Source organism: Marmota monax, unplaced genomic scaffold (genome assembly GCF_021218885.2).
Source record: "Marmota monax isolate L192 unplaced genomic scaffold, Marmota_monax_Labrador192_F-V1.1 WCK01_AAM20220418_F8-fsc00066, whole genome shotgun sequence".
In the NCBI taxonomy this organism is placed as follows: domain Eukaryota; kingdom Metazoa; phylum Chordata; class Mammalia; order Rodentia; family Sciuridae; genus Marmota; species Marmota monax.
In genome coordinates this window covers 4,245,728-4,263,294 of record NW_026692805.1, presented here as the reverse complement: position 1 = coordinate 4,263,294, position 17,567 = coordinate 4,245,728, and positions in this window count along the sequence as shown.

Below are 17,567 nucleotides of genomic sequence, written 5' to 3'. Positions count from 1 at the left end.
ACAGACACATCAATGTTTATAGCAGCACAATTCACAATAGCTAAACTGTGGAACCAACCTAGATGCCTTCAATAGATGAATGGGTTTTAAAAATGTGGCATATATACACAAAGGAATATTAACCAGCTTAGTTTTGTACAGAAAAAGCAGCAGCCAGAAAATCAGCATGTTTGGAACAGTTCCCTAAATATCCATTGCTGCAGTGGTACTGTGAATGGGTCCAGATGAATGCCTGAACAGTGGGTTGCATTATAGGAAAAGAACACTGAGCTTAAATCCTATTATTTTTTAGCATAAAGTGAGCAAGCCTGTTTTTTGCTGCAGAGGTAGAAATTAACTCATCTCTCAAGGTTGCTCACTGTAAAAACAACCCTGATAAAATGATGGGTAGGAAAAGATCAGGTTCTTGCATATTTAGCATATCTAACAAGACATGTGATAATGTGAGAGACTCCTGTAGGAGTGTCCTTCAACACTAAGCCTCAGCTTTCATGTAATGTTAATAAGACATAAAGCATGGCTATTATAAGTCCCTGTGACATTTAGAGTTGTTTGGTTGTACAACAAAGTTGCAGCTAGTACAGAGAAAGTCCATTGATATTTGTAAATTTATCTTATATTTTGCCACTTTACCTAATTCTCTTATTCAAAAAAAAGTGTTTTCATATAGTTTCTTGAGTTTCCTAGGTATTTTAGCATCTGCAAATGATGTAAATTGCCTATGGTTTTCCAGGACTGAAAGTAGCTCATTTACTGGAAAAGGAAACATTCCTATTTTTATTGATTTTTTCCTTCTATATTAACACAAGTTTCCAAAACAATTTTGAATAATAATGATAATGATAAACATGCCACTTATTAAGTTATTATATCTTACTTTCAAACCTACAATTTGATACTATGCTTATGATACTTACTCTGGAAATTTGCAATTCAAATCACCTTTTTTGCTTTAGACTTTGGTTCTCTATTAAATTCGGCAGATAGAGGCATTGCAAGGAGATCACAGGCTGGGTGATGATTTAAACATAAGGAAATAAGAAATAAGTTTTTGGATAAGTGACAGACCCAAGGGGTCTATTTCAGGGAGCCAAAATGGGGACTTAAGAGGATGAATGTTTATTAAGACACACGAATTTTCTTATTCATGTCAATTATGTAATAAGTGTGAAATTCTATACAATTGACTTAAAGAAAAGTTTTGTTCAAACTTTTTCACCAGCCCCCTGGAATGATAACCAAAGGATGAAAACATAAACTACACATCTATTGTTGACATATGGTAAGCAGCTCCCTTCTTGTGTATTCTGTATAGTTTTTTATTATTTTTTAGAAAAAATTATTTGCTAGTTTGAATTTTGTTTGGTTGTTTTTAAAAATTGATGTATTTTCACCAATAAATAAATAAATAAAATATTATATAAGTATAGACTGAAGAAGGAAAAATTATGTCAATTACTTAGGACACTTTTCTAAGTAAGTTTTTTTTTTGGTACTGGGGAATGAACCCAGGGGCACTTAACCACTGAGCCACAACCCCAGTCCTTTTTTGTATTTTTTATTCAGAGACAAGTTCTCACTGAGCTGCTTAGTGCCTCTCTAAATTGCTGAGCCTGGCTTTGAACTCAGTCTCCTGAGTCTCTGGGATTACAGGTGTGCACCAGCGCATCTGGCCCTAAGTAAGTTTTAAAAGGGAATGTGACATTTTGGAGTCTTGAAGTGTTTTGTTGTTGTTTGTTTGTTTGTTTGTTTATCAAAATCTTAAAGTGGGTGACAATCACTGAAATCTAGAGATGGTCCTGAATGGAAAAATATGGTGTGGGGGGGTGGCGAAAACAGAATAATGAAGAAACTTCAGCAAATATTTAGTTCCACAGTAACATCTTTTCATTTTGAAAATAAGTCTTTGCAGGTGTGTTTCCTATCTTAATTTCTTGCTCCACAATGTTTATCATGTTCTGAATTTACCAGCAATTGGTGTGTGCTGAAGGCTCATTTATTTCTTACAAAATGTCGCTAATTCACTCCTGTCCTCTTAAATTTGAAACAGCTGCTACCCCTCCTAGGAACTAAATCTTCATAGACAGAATTCTGGACTCTGTATTCCTGTATTACACTATTGGTAATAATAATGTCTGTATATCAAGGCGACAATGTGCTTCAATGCACATTTTTTTTTCTCTGTCCACATATAAGAAGCTAATGCTTTCATTTTGTTAATAAAACTCATGATTGAATAAAAATAAATACTGATTATCAATGACATTTGAAGCAGTATAATTTAGTTTTGTTTGAAGTATCATAGCTTCCAATACTGTTTCCTTGCTATGGAGCTATATTTTAAAATACTTTCGAATTAGAGAATATCATTTACTGAAAGAAAGTAGCAACAGAGTCCAAATGAAATGTTAAAAAGAAAAGCAAAACTGGAAAAGGAAACATTCCTTAATTTTAAATTGGCTTATAATTCCATTTTCTGATTATACTTCCACAATTTAGAATTTACAATCTTTTTAACATTGATTTGAAAGGAAAGCAAAAATTCCAACTTTTTCAATGAATGCTTCATTAAGATATAAGAAAATATGAACTTCAATATAATCATTAAATCCTTGAATTTTCAAACATAAATGTTTTTTGTCACTTTGTATTGGTATATTATTGATAATTGATTTTGTTTTTATTTCCTTTATACTTTCTTGAAGAACAACTGTTGAATTCTCTTAAAGGTAGATTCATATGTTTTGAAAATTGCTAAAAATTATTTTCATACATAACGTATATCACTGAAAAAGACAGGAAAGTATGTAAAAGTTACTTCATATCCTGCCAGACTGAAATCCAAATCATTCTCCACAGTGAATTCATGGTGTTCTGCAAAATAAGGACTTTATCTGATAAGGAATTTATCTTTGAAGAAGAAATTAAAAAATATATTCTCAAGAGAACCCTAGAATTAATAAAATCCATGAAATCAAATATATCAATAAGCAATTCTAATTTTATTTATTTATTTTTTTTAATTTTTTTTATTGGTTGTTCAAAACATTATAAAGCTCTTGACATATCATATTTCATACATTAGATTCAAGTTGGTTATGAACTCCCAATTTTACCCCAAATACAGATTGCAGAATCACATCGGTTACACATCCACATTTTAAAATAGTCACTCAAGTCTCTGGAAGCTGGTGTCGACACTATTGATTTTAAAATGCAATATTCCATAAGAATATAAATATGAAGAAGTGAAAAATAATTGTTTAATTATTTAAAAGACTTCGTTCTGAGGAATAAAATTAAAATTTTCAGTAATCCTTAATTAATACCTTTAGAATCCCTTCCTAAGTGATGAGAATTAACTTTGCAGTTTAATTTGACATTTTACAGTGTGAAAAAGAAAGATAAAAAATAAGCCTCTTGGGAACAGGAAGAAAATTTCTAGTCTCTCACCAGCAAACCAACTTAATCGAGTCTCCCTTCTTCCTCTTCTCCTTCTTTCTTTTTCTTTTTAAAAATCATTAGTGTTTCCAACCTGAGCTCTCCTTATCTCCTCTCTTTTATAAATAGAACCAGCTTTAAATACTTAAGGTTTGATTTTCATTTTATCTTGAAGTATATGCATAATTTTTTGTTGAGCAACATGGTAGTCCAGAATCCAAATAAGATTTAAAAAAAATACAGACATTAAAGAGGGTATATCATATTCTAGATATAAGGTATGGGGAACCAAATGCATGGTAAATTTTCCAGTGTTGAGTACTTTGAAAAGTGTCTGCCTTATCTTGGTGTTCTTTCATTCATTCATTCATTCATTCATTCATTCTTCAAAAATGTATTGAGAATCTATAATGCATTGAAAATCCTAGCCTAGTGGCACTGTTGTTTAGTAGGAAGGTCAGAAAAGTAAACCCTAGTTTCAGTGTTAGATAGTAACTTCTCATGTAAAGAGTCACCTGGTCCTATGGGGAAACAATGAGAAGACTTCCCAGAGAAAATAGACTGTGATTCATGGACTTTAAGAAACAACAGAAGGCTAAGCAGAAGTGGGAAATTTATCCCTAGCAGAGATAAAGTACTACGCAAAGAAATGGAAATGGGCAACTCGGGAATATAGACATGTAAGGTTATCTGAAGGACAGTCAGTGGTGACAGAAGAAGCTGACAAGAAACATGGATTGGAGCCAGCCTTTCTATGCCAAACTAAGAAGTTAATACTTTAGTCGGCTGGCAAGGGATTCTTAAGCAGAGAAATGACATAATCGGCTTTGAGATTATGGCAGGTCAGATTCCCTAAGAAACAGTCTTTAAGACTCCAAGACTTGCATGCAGCAATTCGTATGAGGAATCATTTGGGGACAGCACCTGTAAGGGCTAAAGGGAAGCAGGGAGGAAAGGCGGGGAGGTCAGGCTGCCATGTCATTGCAGGAGAAGTTGCATTGATCCCATGGGGAGTTCTTGTCCAGAGGTGCCCTATGTTGAGGTCAAGTGACCAAGGCTTCTTAATGATACAGAAGTCACAGCTTCTGAATGATACAGAAGTCAGTGTATGTGAGCTGTCTCCAGGATGGAGGTGTAATCTTGGGCAAGAAATACTCCTGCAGATGAAGGTGATGCCTGAAGAGGGACACAGCTGTGAGCCATCACCAAAAAGTCCAGCAGCCAAAATGTGTGTCTCCATCCTGACAAGGGTTCAGAACAGCGCACCACAGAATCCACTACACAGGTTTTGTGCTTTTAAAAAAATGGGGTTGGCCTGGGGTTGTGGCTCAGCAGTAGGGCACCCACCTCATACACGCCAGACCCTGGGTTCGATCCTCAGCACCACATAAAAATATATGAATAAAATAAAGGTGTTGTGTCCAACTACAACTAAAATATATATATATATATATATATATTTTTTTTTTTTTTAAATGGTGTTGGTTTATTTTTCAGCCTAATTCTAAGCATAGTGAGAGAGGTGTCTCCAGTGATGGAAAGACAGAATAGAAAGAGGGATTTTGTAAAAATGGATGCGGAGATGATAGCAAAAGTACTTGGTGATTCAGTGGGGGAAAGGTAGTCTCTGCAACTACAGAGAAAACGTAATGGTGCTGGAACAATTGAATACCATATTGAAGTGGGGGGGGATAGAGAGAGAATCTCAACTCTCACTGTACTCACTCATACTATACAAAAATTTGACTTAAAATAGATTTAGTCCTAGGGATAAAAGGTAAAACTGAAAATGAGGGACAACCTTTATAGCTCCATTTGCTATTAGTTACTTGCTTTTAGTTGGTTTTTAAAAATTTCACTACTTTTAGAGATCTCACAGATGAACAATACATTATTAGTCTCCCATTATCTGTGGAGAACACCTCTGACGCAAGTGTTAGGATGATAAAGGTTGCCTAGGCGACTTTTCAGGGACCTGAAAGCCACTTTTGTTGAAACCACTGACTCTTTACTTGGGCCTGTAGAAAAGTCCAATGGGTGATCTTTTATCAACCATCAGGAGGCCCAAAACTCCACCCTTAGCTCATATTAACATGGCCATTTTCTGAACATGCATCCCAGAGAAAGCCTGGAAGTTTGATTATGCATGTGCAAGCTACAGATTACTTTACCTCCAATAACTTTTCCCGGCACCTAAATCACCCTGCTTCTTTGTCCCATATGCATCCCCAAACCCTATCCTTGGGGAGGCATATTTGGGATTTGGGTCTCCCACCTCCATGCTTGGCCGCCACCTTGCAAATAAACTCTCTTTTGCAGAACTCATTGTTTCAGTGATTGGTAACCATGTGGTGGGCAAAACCAGAACTGGTTTCATAACAAAACTATAAAGCTTCTATGAGAAATGAAGACAGAAATCATTTTGAACTTGGGTTAGTACAAAATTTCTTAGCTGGGACCCTAGAAAATAAAGAACATAAAGGTTGAAAGAATGATAAAGCCTGAATGTTGATGAAGATTTAAGGAACTAGAACTCTCATGTATTATGGGTAAAATTACACGGATTTTTACAAAAAAATTTGCAATTTCTTATGAAGTTAAGAGTATGCTAAATAGGAAATCCAGCTTTAGCCTAAAGTATTTATCCAAGAGAAATGAAAACAGAGTTGTACTCAAAAGTTTTGAGCAGTTCAATTTATAATGGACAAAAACTGAATACAACCATGTCTGTCAACAATTGACTAGATAAATTGTAAAATATTCATAACATTGTCTGTTATTGAACTGTAGATGATATCTCCAAAATATTGTGCTAAAAAATGCCAAGATCCCAAAGCCTGTATGTAAAGCTAATTCTATGAAGGTAAAAGAGCCAGTTGTACCAGGGACTGGAGGTGGGAGAGCAGATTCACCACAAAAGAGTACCAGGGAACTTTTTGGAATGTGAGAATATTCTACAATCCATATCATAAATGTATCATGTGTAAATGGCTATATTTTAGTTGAAATTCATTGAATTTACATTTATTATTTGGAAATTTTGTTGTAATACATTATATTTTTTAAAGCAAATAATAAAAATAAATGAGTACTCTGTATTTTCTTCAGTTTTGGTTTTTCCAAAAAAGTTATTTTGTAGAAGCTTTGGTATTGAATGAGTACTGAGAGTATACCAGTCTGTGCTTTTGATAAATGGCTCAATTTTCTTTAAGAAAGGAGATTTAGGAATCAGACCACTGTAGTTTAATGCTTTAGCTACTAGCAAATTGATCACTAAGTCCATTTTAAGAAATCGATCTATTATACTTGCAAGGATAATATTTAAAATAATAAGAAGACAAGAGTGAGAGCCATGAATATAGAAAAGAAAAATTCAAAGCAAGTTAGGATAAAATGGGCATATCTTTACCTGGACTGCTTGGTGTTTATGTGTTAAAATATCATAAGTACCCATTTAATCTGATGGAGATGACAGGAATGAAAATTTTTAAAGTGAAAAAAAAACCCATTTGCTTCTATAAACAAGAAAATACAGAAATGAAAATGTCTAGCTAGGAAATGGAATTTTTCTCAACTATGAGTCTAAAGGCAACCTCTTATCCTCTTCCTCTTTATCCAGCCCCAGTCTGATAGAGTAAGAAATGCATCCATTTCTTTGCTATCTATGTTTGTGACCTTTCAGGTATTATTATAAATTTCTACTGACATTACTCTGCCTTTCTACTTTGTAGAAAGTATAGAAAGTTCACTCTAAAAGGTAGCCTTGTTGTTAAAACCAGATAATAGATACAGCGTTCGTCTTAAACCATTTGGGCTGTTATATACTAGAAACTAGACACTCATAAATAATAGTACTTCACTTTCACAATTCTGGGGACTGGGAAGTACAAGATCAAATTACCAGCAGACATGATGCTTTTTGAGGGTTTACTTGCTGGTTCATTCATGGTACCTTCTTGCTGCATGCACCCATGACAGGACAAAGCAGCTCTCTGGGACCTCCTTTATGAGAGCACCAATCTCATTTCTGAGGGCTCCACCCTCATAACTTGACCACCTCCTAAAGGTCCCCACTCTCTTGATACCATCACATTGGGGGGAAAGTTTCAAAATATAAGTGTTGTGGGGACACAAGCATTCAAGCCAAAGTTACAGGAGAATGTGTGTGTGTGTGTGTGTGTGTGTGTTATTCAAATATAAGATTTGTTTTAGTCAACTTTTACATGGTGAGTGACTGAAAGATCTGACAAGAACAATTAGAGGAAGAAAAGTTTATTTGGAGGCTCATAGTTTCAGTCCACAGATGGCTACCCCCATTCCTCAGGGCCTGAGATGAGGCAAAAATGTGTGGCAGAGAAAAGCAGCTGGGGACAAGGTACCAGAAAGCAGAGGGGGCAGTGGGGCGGGGGGGTGCGGAGAGAGTTCTCTGCTCAACAAGGACAAAATATATATCCCAAAGACACACACCCAGGGACCCATCTCTTCCAGTCACACCTATTTGCTTACAGTTACTGTCCAGTTAATCCCTATCAATGGACTAACACACTGATTAGGCTAAGGCCCTCATAACCCAATCATTTCACCACTAAACCCTTTTGCATTGACTCTCATATGAGCTTTGGGGGGACATATCTAAACCATAACAAGGTATTTTCCCATACATACATCTGTTTTTGTCATAGCCTCAAATATGTTCCATGACACCTAAGACACCAATATTGTATCTTTATAACTTTCAAAAAATTACATCCACTATGATTCACCTTCCATACATTAGAGAGGTAGAAAATACAATATATTTTTATTTTTCTCCTGGTTGCTCTTTCTACTTTGGGATTGTAAAAAAAACTCCCAAAATAATAGGAGAGAGTATTTGGTGTCCAGTGGAAATTCCTGGTCAGCGTTGCATACAAGTCTAAACAGTCCATTTACTATATGGAATGGATTCATGTCTGGGGACCCTCATGTTCTGGGGTCAATTTGGCAAGGAGTAAAATTAATAATCAATAAATGGGATGGCATTAAAGTAAAAAGCTTCTTCACAGGAAAGGAAACAATCCATAACATGAAAAGAAAGCCTACAGAATGGGAGAAAATCTTTGCAAACTGCACCTTAGATATAGCACTAATTTCCAGGATATATAAAGAACTTAAAAGACTTAACATCCCCCAAACAAATAATCCAATCAATAAATGGGCAAAGAAATTGCATAGATATTTCTCAGAAGAAGAAATACAAATGGTCAACAGATATAAGAAAAAATGTTCAATACCTCTTGCAGTTACAGAAATGCAAATTAAAACTATACTGAGATTCCATCTCACTCTAGTCAGAATGGCAACTATCAAGAATACAAGCAACAGTAAATGTTGAGAAAGATGTGGGCTAAAAGGTACACTCATACATTCCTGGTGGGATTGCAAATTGGTGCAATCACCTGGGAAAGCAGTATGGATATTCCTCAAAATAACTAGGAATGAAACCACCATTTGATCCTGTTATCCCACTCCTCAGTATATACCCTAAGGACTTCAAATCAGCATACTACAAGTGATGCAGCTAGATCAATGTTTATAACAGCTCAATTCACAGTAGTTAAGCTATGGAACCAACCTAGGTGCCCTTCAACAGAGGAATGGATAAAGAAATTGTTGTATACATACACAATGGAGTATTAGTCATAAAGAAGAAATAATGACATTTGCAAGTAAATGACGATCGTGCTAAGTGAAATAAGCCAGTCCCCCAAACCAAAGAACAAATATTTTCGCTGATATGTGGAAACTAAGCCACAATAAGGGGGCAAAGGTAAGAATAGATATTTAGTAGGATAGACAAAAGGGTTGGGGAATAGGAAAAGGGAAGACAGTGGAATGCATACAAAATAATTTTCCTATGTACTTAGAAGAATACAACATACTGATCATGTATATTCATAAGAATGGGGTCCTAACTAGAATTAGATATATTTCATGCTTGTACAATTATATCAAAATGAGTTCTACCACCATATATAACTAAAAAATAGCAGTTTTAAAAATGTAACTTACAAGTGACTGTGATTACCATTTGTGGCATAGAATAAGCATGACTATAATAGCTAACAGACATTTGCCTCCTTTCTTCCCTATATCATGTGAGAAGAGAGAGGCCCAGGTGAAGAAATTTGTGTGACTCTTTACTGGGCAAGAAAGTATGTTCTGTGAGTGCCATCAATACACCATTTGCCTATACTGGGTTGAACTTGGAACCTAATCTCTTATTTTACACTTCAATTTTTATTAATTATTTTTCTCTCTTTTTTTAAGCTGCCAAAGGTGACATAATAATGGATAACTCCTAAAACACAAAAAGTTCCAACTCCAGAAGCTAAATTGTGAAAAATATCTATTTGTAGGGCAAACCATAACCATTTGAAATTATGAATTCACAGAGAGTATTACTAAATTTCTCAGAAAGCTGTTCATTATGCAGGTTTTATGATTCTTCTTAAGCTTAAATGATCAAGTCCTTCAGCCTCCAGAGGGCGAGCAGGTAGGTTGAATACCACCGAGGTGGCATTATGAAAAAAGAGGGAACATTTACTCCTCCAAGTAGGCAGCCTCCATCCAATGATGAATGCCCTGAGTGTGGGGCAAATACTATCAAAGCTTCTGATTTTTTGAGGAGAAGCTAAAAACACTTGACTTTTTCGTGTGTTATCTTTATCTTCAGATAGTTGATTCAAAATAAAAAAAATAAAAAACACAATATGGACCAAAGCCAACACCTTTGGGAGCTGAGTACCATCTCCACTTTAAAATTCATATGCAATTAGATCTGAGAAATTAGATTTTTAAAATTTACTTTTATTTGGCCTAATAGAACTTTCTTAGTTTATTAAAAGTTGCCTTAACACAACATGAAGGGCAAATAATAAATGACAAATTTGTCTAGTAGAGAAGATACATGTTGAATTAATTGTCAAGGGGAGCTATCATAGGCTGTTGGAGCCACAAAGAATTTAATTAGGTAAGAATCCAAGAAGTTGACTATATATTCCCAGGCCTTAAGGGCCTTGGGGGACAATCAAGAGTTTTGGTGACGAAAATGATGATTTTTGTATACTAAATTCCACCACCCATGAGGCAGATACCATTACTACCCCAAAGAAATTTGTCAAATGCCTCTTATGTGCCAGGAACTGTGTTAGGTGCTAAGGACACAAAGCAGAATAAATTATAACTTGTCTTCAAAGAATTCTTAGTTTTGTGGATGAGAAAGAGGCTTAAACAATTATAATACAATATACACTTGTGTTATTCAATCTAAGAAGCCATTAATAAGGCTTTTTTAATAAGGTATTTTTAAAATATTTTTATACTTCTCTAAAAATTACTTTAATAATTCTGATAGCCATTCAATTTTAAGGTACTTTCTGATTTCAGACATATTTAAATGTTTAAAAGTGGGTTGGTTAAAATTGATAAATATTAGCAGGCATACTGGCACATGCCAACAATACCAGCATTTGTGAAGCTGACATGGAAGGATCACTTGAGCCCAGGAGTTTAAGATCAATCTGAGCAACATAGATAGAATACATCTTCAAAATAAATAAATAAATAGACAAATAAGCAGATAAATAAATAAATAAATAAAAATAGATAAATACTGTATGTGCTACAGGAGAAGTTGTGCTAAGGGAAAGAGAGAGAGAGAGAGAGAGAGAGAGAGAGAGAGAGAGAGAGAGAGAGAGAGAGAGAGAGATAATCCAACCATCTTGACACAGCAGAGACATAGAGTGAAGATTTTAAGGCTGAAACTGGGAGTCAGATTACTTTAATTGATGACTCTCTTAGTCTACTTGGGCTGTCATGAATGTCATAGACTTCATGACTTAAGCAATAGATACTTATTTTCTTAGAGTTCTAGATTCTGGAAAATCCAATTTGGTGTTCTGGCATATCTGATTCCTGGTGAGGGCTTTCTTTCTGGATAGCAGGAGCTGTCTTTCCTATGTTCTCACAAGGTCGGGGAGAAAGCTCTGTTTTTTCTTTCTCTTCCAATAATGACACCAATTTTATTGGATTAGGGCTCCACCCTTATGAGCTATTTAACTTTACCTCCTAAAGACCCTATCTCCAAAAACTGTTACAGTAAGGGTTAGGACTTCAGCACATGCATTTGGGGGTAGGTGGTACAGAATTCAGTCCATATCCCTATCAAAGACAAGTCATTCCACCTCATCTATAAAATAAGATGATGCTACCCCATTGAGTAATTATGAAGATTCAATAAAAGATGTCACATAGAATGCTTCCTAGTGCCTTAGAACCAGTAAGCACATAGTAACCATTGGCTATTATCAGCAGAGGTGATTAATGATATAACCTAGACTTGGAAAATGAGTAGCTCTTCTCAAAGTGTAATGGGAATAAACAGATTACAATAAGAACAGAATATACAAAGGTCTCTCAAGGCCTGTTGCTCAAGCATTCTGCCTACTACAGTCTTTTGGGCTGTGGTAGTGAGGGATCATCCCTTGAAGATTTGCAACTCTTTTTGATATTCTTTTTTTTCTCCTGCATCTTTGTCTCTGCCTCCCAATCCTAACACATCCAAAAAGGCAGCTTGGTTCTTTCAGCTTTAAACTCAAAAACTTGCACCTGGCCCACAGTCATAAATTGTGCTTATCAGAAAGCTCCTGGTCTTCCCATTTCTCTCTTCACCCTCCACCCCTTCTTGCTGTTGGGGGGCAGTCTTTATCTAGTATCCTTTGTTTAAGAGAATTAATTGCTATCCTTGAGGGCCTGCCAACCTGTCCAGTTCTTTCAGGAGAATTTATGCAAATAAGGCTCCAGGTGGCCTGCTCTGATTCCTCAGAATTCCCAGAGGGGCAACACCCCATTAGGACATTCTACAAGAATAACATTTAGTGAGAACCCTTTGAGATTTGGAGAAGGTATTGCATTTGCATGAAAGCTCCCAGATAATAACAGAGCCAACCCACTTCAGTGTTTTGTTACTTTATGCTGTGTTGTTATTCAAATGTTTTTCCTTCCTAAAGGTCTTTTCTTGCATTCATTCCTACACACATATTACCTATTTAGGGAATGGTACTCAGTAGAGGATTTGAGGTTGATTCAGACCAACATTGCTCCTACTCTCACTGAGCTTACAAACTATCAGAGTAGGTGATTAAAATTTTAATTTCCAATGAAAAGAGAAAAAAGAAGCTCAGGGAAGACTTCTCAGAGGAAATTCTTAAGTACAGACCAAAAAGGGGAAGAATTAGCCACAAAAAGAGTTGAGGAAAAACGAGATACAATGAGATATGAAAGATGTTACAAACTGTGTAACTGAAGACATGAGTAAGATTTTGTGGTTATTAAAATTACATGCCTTCATAGCTCCCCAGTCTGTCCCAGGACTTCCTTCCATCAAACTCCCTATCTCTGCTCCTTTGGCAGAATAACCTTCCACTCTATGTAACTTTTTTTTTTTTATTATAAATGTTCAATATATTATTAGGACCCTTGTGGGTTTGTGCCAGAGACAAGAGACTTTCTCTAATCAAGAGTGACTTGATTATTGATTGTGTCAATTACCTGGAAAGAGCTCTCTCTCAGACCAGATCCCAGAGCTTAGAAAGGGATGTAAGGATTTTGTTTATTTTGGTGTTGATCCCAAAAGATGAACAATGCATAGAAATAAGGCAAGGGATAACTGTGCTAGTCAGCTTTCTATCACTGTGTCAAAATATCTCAGCTAGTCAACTTATAGGGAGGAAAGGTTCATTTTGGCTCCTGGTTTCAGAGGTTTTAGTCCATGTCTTCATTGCTTTGTGCCTGCTTGGACCCACTACATCATCAGACGGAGTGCATGGTTGAGGAAGCTGCTTACCCACTTGTAGCTGGGAAGCAAAGAGAGGGGCAAGGAAGAGACTAGCCTCAGACATTACCCTTTTAGGGCAAGCCCCTAGTGACTGAGCTCTGCCTCTTAAAGGTGAGCTCCACCACCTTCCAACAGTGCTAAGCTGACAACAAAGCCTTTAACATACAGGCCTTTGGGGGACATTCCAGATCCAAATTACAAAGGTAGGTAGAGTAATATTAATTTTTTTAAAATTGAAAACCATTTGTAAGAAATACATTTAACATTGCAACACAGAAAACATATATTACTGAAACATTAATTTCCCCAACTTTGAATTTGGGGAAAAATTTCCCTTATTACTGTGAAACAATCTACTATTTTATATTTTGGGTTCTGAATAGGATTTTTTAGACTGATAACTCATTGGTGGGTCACAAAATCAACTTAGTGGGTCATCATTAGCATCTTAAAAAATGAAATAGAATCATTCAGTGGAGACAGGCTGGGAAATGGTAAAAAAAAAATACCAATACATTGTATTTAGTCTTTTGGAGCTAAAATTTACAGAACTTTTCAAGTCACTTTGTTTCTTGAATCATATGTGTTTTGCCATATGAAATTCAATATAGATCAGTGATCGTGGCTGTGGGTTTTGGAGTATGGGTTCAAATCTTGACTGCTACTCAGTAGCTATGTAACATGGGACACCTGACTCAGTATCCTGTACTCTGCTTGCCTCATGTGTAAGATGGAATAAGAATAGTACTTTACCTAGTGCAAGAATGAAATAAAAATTAAAGTGATTGATGCATAACAAATCCTTATATTACCATTATATTTCTTTTATCTTAAGTATTAAGTACTTTTTAATTTTTTCCTTAGCTTTTCTCAACTTACTATGTAGGACCAAGGAAAGACTTACATGTATTGAAGGAGAAGGCTCCGAAAGCCAGATTGCTGGGGGCAGCAAGATCAAAGTGAAAGACTCACAAGGAAACACTGAAACTCCCAGGGCAAGTGTAGAGGGCCTCAGTATTTCCAGGGATAAACCTGGAAGGTCCAGGGTTTTCTTTCTTCAAAGAAAGCAGCTGTCTTTACAATTCCTTTCTCTAATATCAATACTTTCGATCCTTGCTGGGAGCCATTAGCCAAGTAAGTATGACAATTTCCTTGCCAGCGTACCCCATGTTGCAGTGACATTGAATGTACTTAACCTTGCTCAAGGACCAAGGCAGATTAGGGTGTTCCCGGTTTTAAGATAATCTTGTTTAGGGCGTTCCCAGTTTAGGTTCCAGGTTTAAGGTTTAAGATTATTCCTGCTGGGAATAGGGCGTATCCTGCTGCCTGAGTTCCCCTTGAGTTCTCACGGGATTCAGACAGTATATTTTGGAGATAGAAGCCCAGTGGAGGTGAATTTGGGAGAGAAGGTGGATTTGGGAAGAGAACGTGGATTTCCCCAGAACATGATTGTAGACGGCTGGTGAGAGTTCAGGAATAAAGAGATGCTGTTTGAATCTACAAGCTGTGTGGTGGCTCGTGATTGTGTGCCCAGCCAGACTGCGGCATTTGTGCCCAGCCAGACTGCGGCATTTGGTGGCCCGTACGGGGAACTTCTGAAGCTTAGAGGTAAGTGAAATTTCTCACCCTTGAGGAAGAGAGAAAGAATGGGTGAACATTTCAAAAAACAATGTGTTATTGTTTTGATTTATTTTGTTTTTATTTCAAGTTGCCTGTTCCTAGAACTTTCTCAGGCAAACTGGGGAAAATGGTTGACTCAAGGTTTGAAGTTATTCGCCTCCGAGCAAGAGAAATTGTTAGAGGAAGGAGGCACCCCAGTGAAACCAAGAACAATTAGGGCATATGTTGATACAATACAAAAATGTAGCCAATGGCTTTTTAAAGACAAGTTATTAAGTATATCAATGGGACCATCATGGTATCCTATAGAAGGATTTTTCTTCAAGAAAAAGATGGTTAGTTCTGTTTACTACACTTGTCTAAGATCTTGGTTTTTACAGACATCTGATTAATTTACAAAGGTAAAGTGTTAAATCAACCACTAAATATAAGATCAAGTACTCTTTACTTATTAAGTTCCATAAGGTAATATATTTAAACATTATGTGTGTTTTCATAAATTGGTGAATGGAAAAAAGGTTTAATATTGCTTTGGTCTATGTCTTTGCTGAAACAAGGTTACTAAGTGTTAAGATTCTATCATGTGTAATTTATATACAAAGAGTATAAGAATTTTCAGTTGGGTTTCAATTGTAGTATTATAGTATCAAAAAACATGAAAGTCTTTCATCTTATTAAAGTGGAGTAATTTGTCTAAATCAGAAATTTTATAAGAGTTGTTTCAAAATATGAATTTGTAAAAAGGGTTAACGGTTAAAAAAGAGAGAAAAAGATTCAAGATGTGGAAATATATTTTAATATAAAAGGTTAAAGGAAAAAGAAATGTTTCTAGATGAGATAATCTCTGTGTGGTAAAGTAAAAAGGTGTAAAATGCCATTTAAAAAGATTTTGAGGAAACTAGACTTACTTTAAAAGCTTGAGAAAGGAAGAAAGAAAAAAAGGTATTTGTACATGGCAGATTGAGACAAAGCTTCTCAATGGAGTTAAAAAAAAAAGCCTTTGGTTGAAGGGCAGCCATGTAAACTAACATTAAAGCGATTTAAACAAAATCTAAGCCTCGTTTAAAAGAGTGAAGTTGTAGGTGGTGAAAAAGTACATTTAAAAGTACAGTATAGATGATAATTAAAAGGTTAAATTGAAGGTGGTCGAGATACCTTCATGGCGGAAAAAAGATTGCTTTATTGTATCATTCGAAGCCTAGTTAATCTTAAAGGCATTACTTTAAAAAAAATGGGAAGATAATAGGATAAAAGATATTTAGATAAAGAAGATTAAAAATTTAAAGTGAAAAACTTTAAAGACAGAAGTATAGAAAGTTAAAAAGAAAAAAGATAAAGAAGATGTAGAAAGATAAAAAAAATGTAGGAAGACAAGAATTTTAAACCCACAAAATAAAAAAAAAAAAAACTAGGAGGAAAATAAGCAACTAAGGGTAAAAATACAAACCTTAGGAAAAAAAAAACTAGAAGATAGAAATAAGATAGAAAATGGTTGAAAATGTCAAGTAAGGTATTACACAGATAGAAAATGCAAAAAGCTAAGACAACTATTAGATATAGACATACTTATTAAAGCAAAAAGAGGGAATTGGAAAGGGGTATATATCCCCCATAGATAAACTTAAAATAACCCTTTTTACTCTAAACTTTTTAAATTTGGATTCATCAGGACTTAGTGCTGCGGAAAGACATATGTATCCAAAAAATGTACATAAGCCTAAGGTACTTTGGAAAGGTATTCTAACAGGACAATGGAAAGGTCCTGACCCAGTGATTGTCTGGAGTCGGGGTTTTGTTTGTGTGTTTCCACAGGGAGAACAGCAGCCGATTTGGATTCCAGAGAGGTTAACTAAAACAGTTTCTACAGATCGAAAAGAAGATGATTTGACTCAAATCCATAACAGCTGATATCCAGAACTCCAGCTTGGCACTCAACAAGTAATGCTCAATTAAGGAGTTAACTTACTTTGGGAGGAAACGGATTTTGGGAGGAAATGGACATATTGATAGATTCCTCTGCTTTGAACTGCTTGCAGAACTTGCCTGGACTATGTAACTATCGTTTGATGGTGTCACTAGTGATGCAATTTTTATTTCCTTGCCAGCGCACCCCATGTTAATTGTGGTAGTGCTGACATATCTTTGCTGATGGTGTCACCAGTGATGCAATTTTTCCCAAGGAGCCGTCAATTGGCTTGGTGTCGTGGCATTTCTGTATCCTCCTCCCTTCTGCTAGTGATGGTCTAAAATTTGGGGGCCAATGGCTTATGCTGGACCGGTAGTCAGTGACGGGTATGATCCAATTGCAGTGGTATCAACCTAAGACAGGAGGCTGACGCCTAAAGGTCAGTTTTCCGATGACGGGTAAGAACCATATGTTGAATTGGACAACCTACCAGGCACGGTCCATAAGCCACATTAACCTCACTCCCCCACTGGCACCAAGGCCAAATTTGGGGGCCAACAGAGGTGAGGCAAAGAACCTCACCCCCCCACTGGTGCATAGACCTATCCACAAGTATGGCTGTATGCTGGACCGGTAGTCAGTGACGGGTATGATTCAATTGCAGTGGTATCAACCTAAGACAGGAGGCTGACGCCTAAAGGTCAGTTTTCCGATGACGGGTAA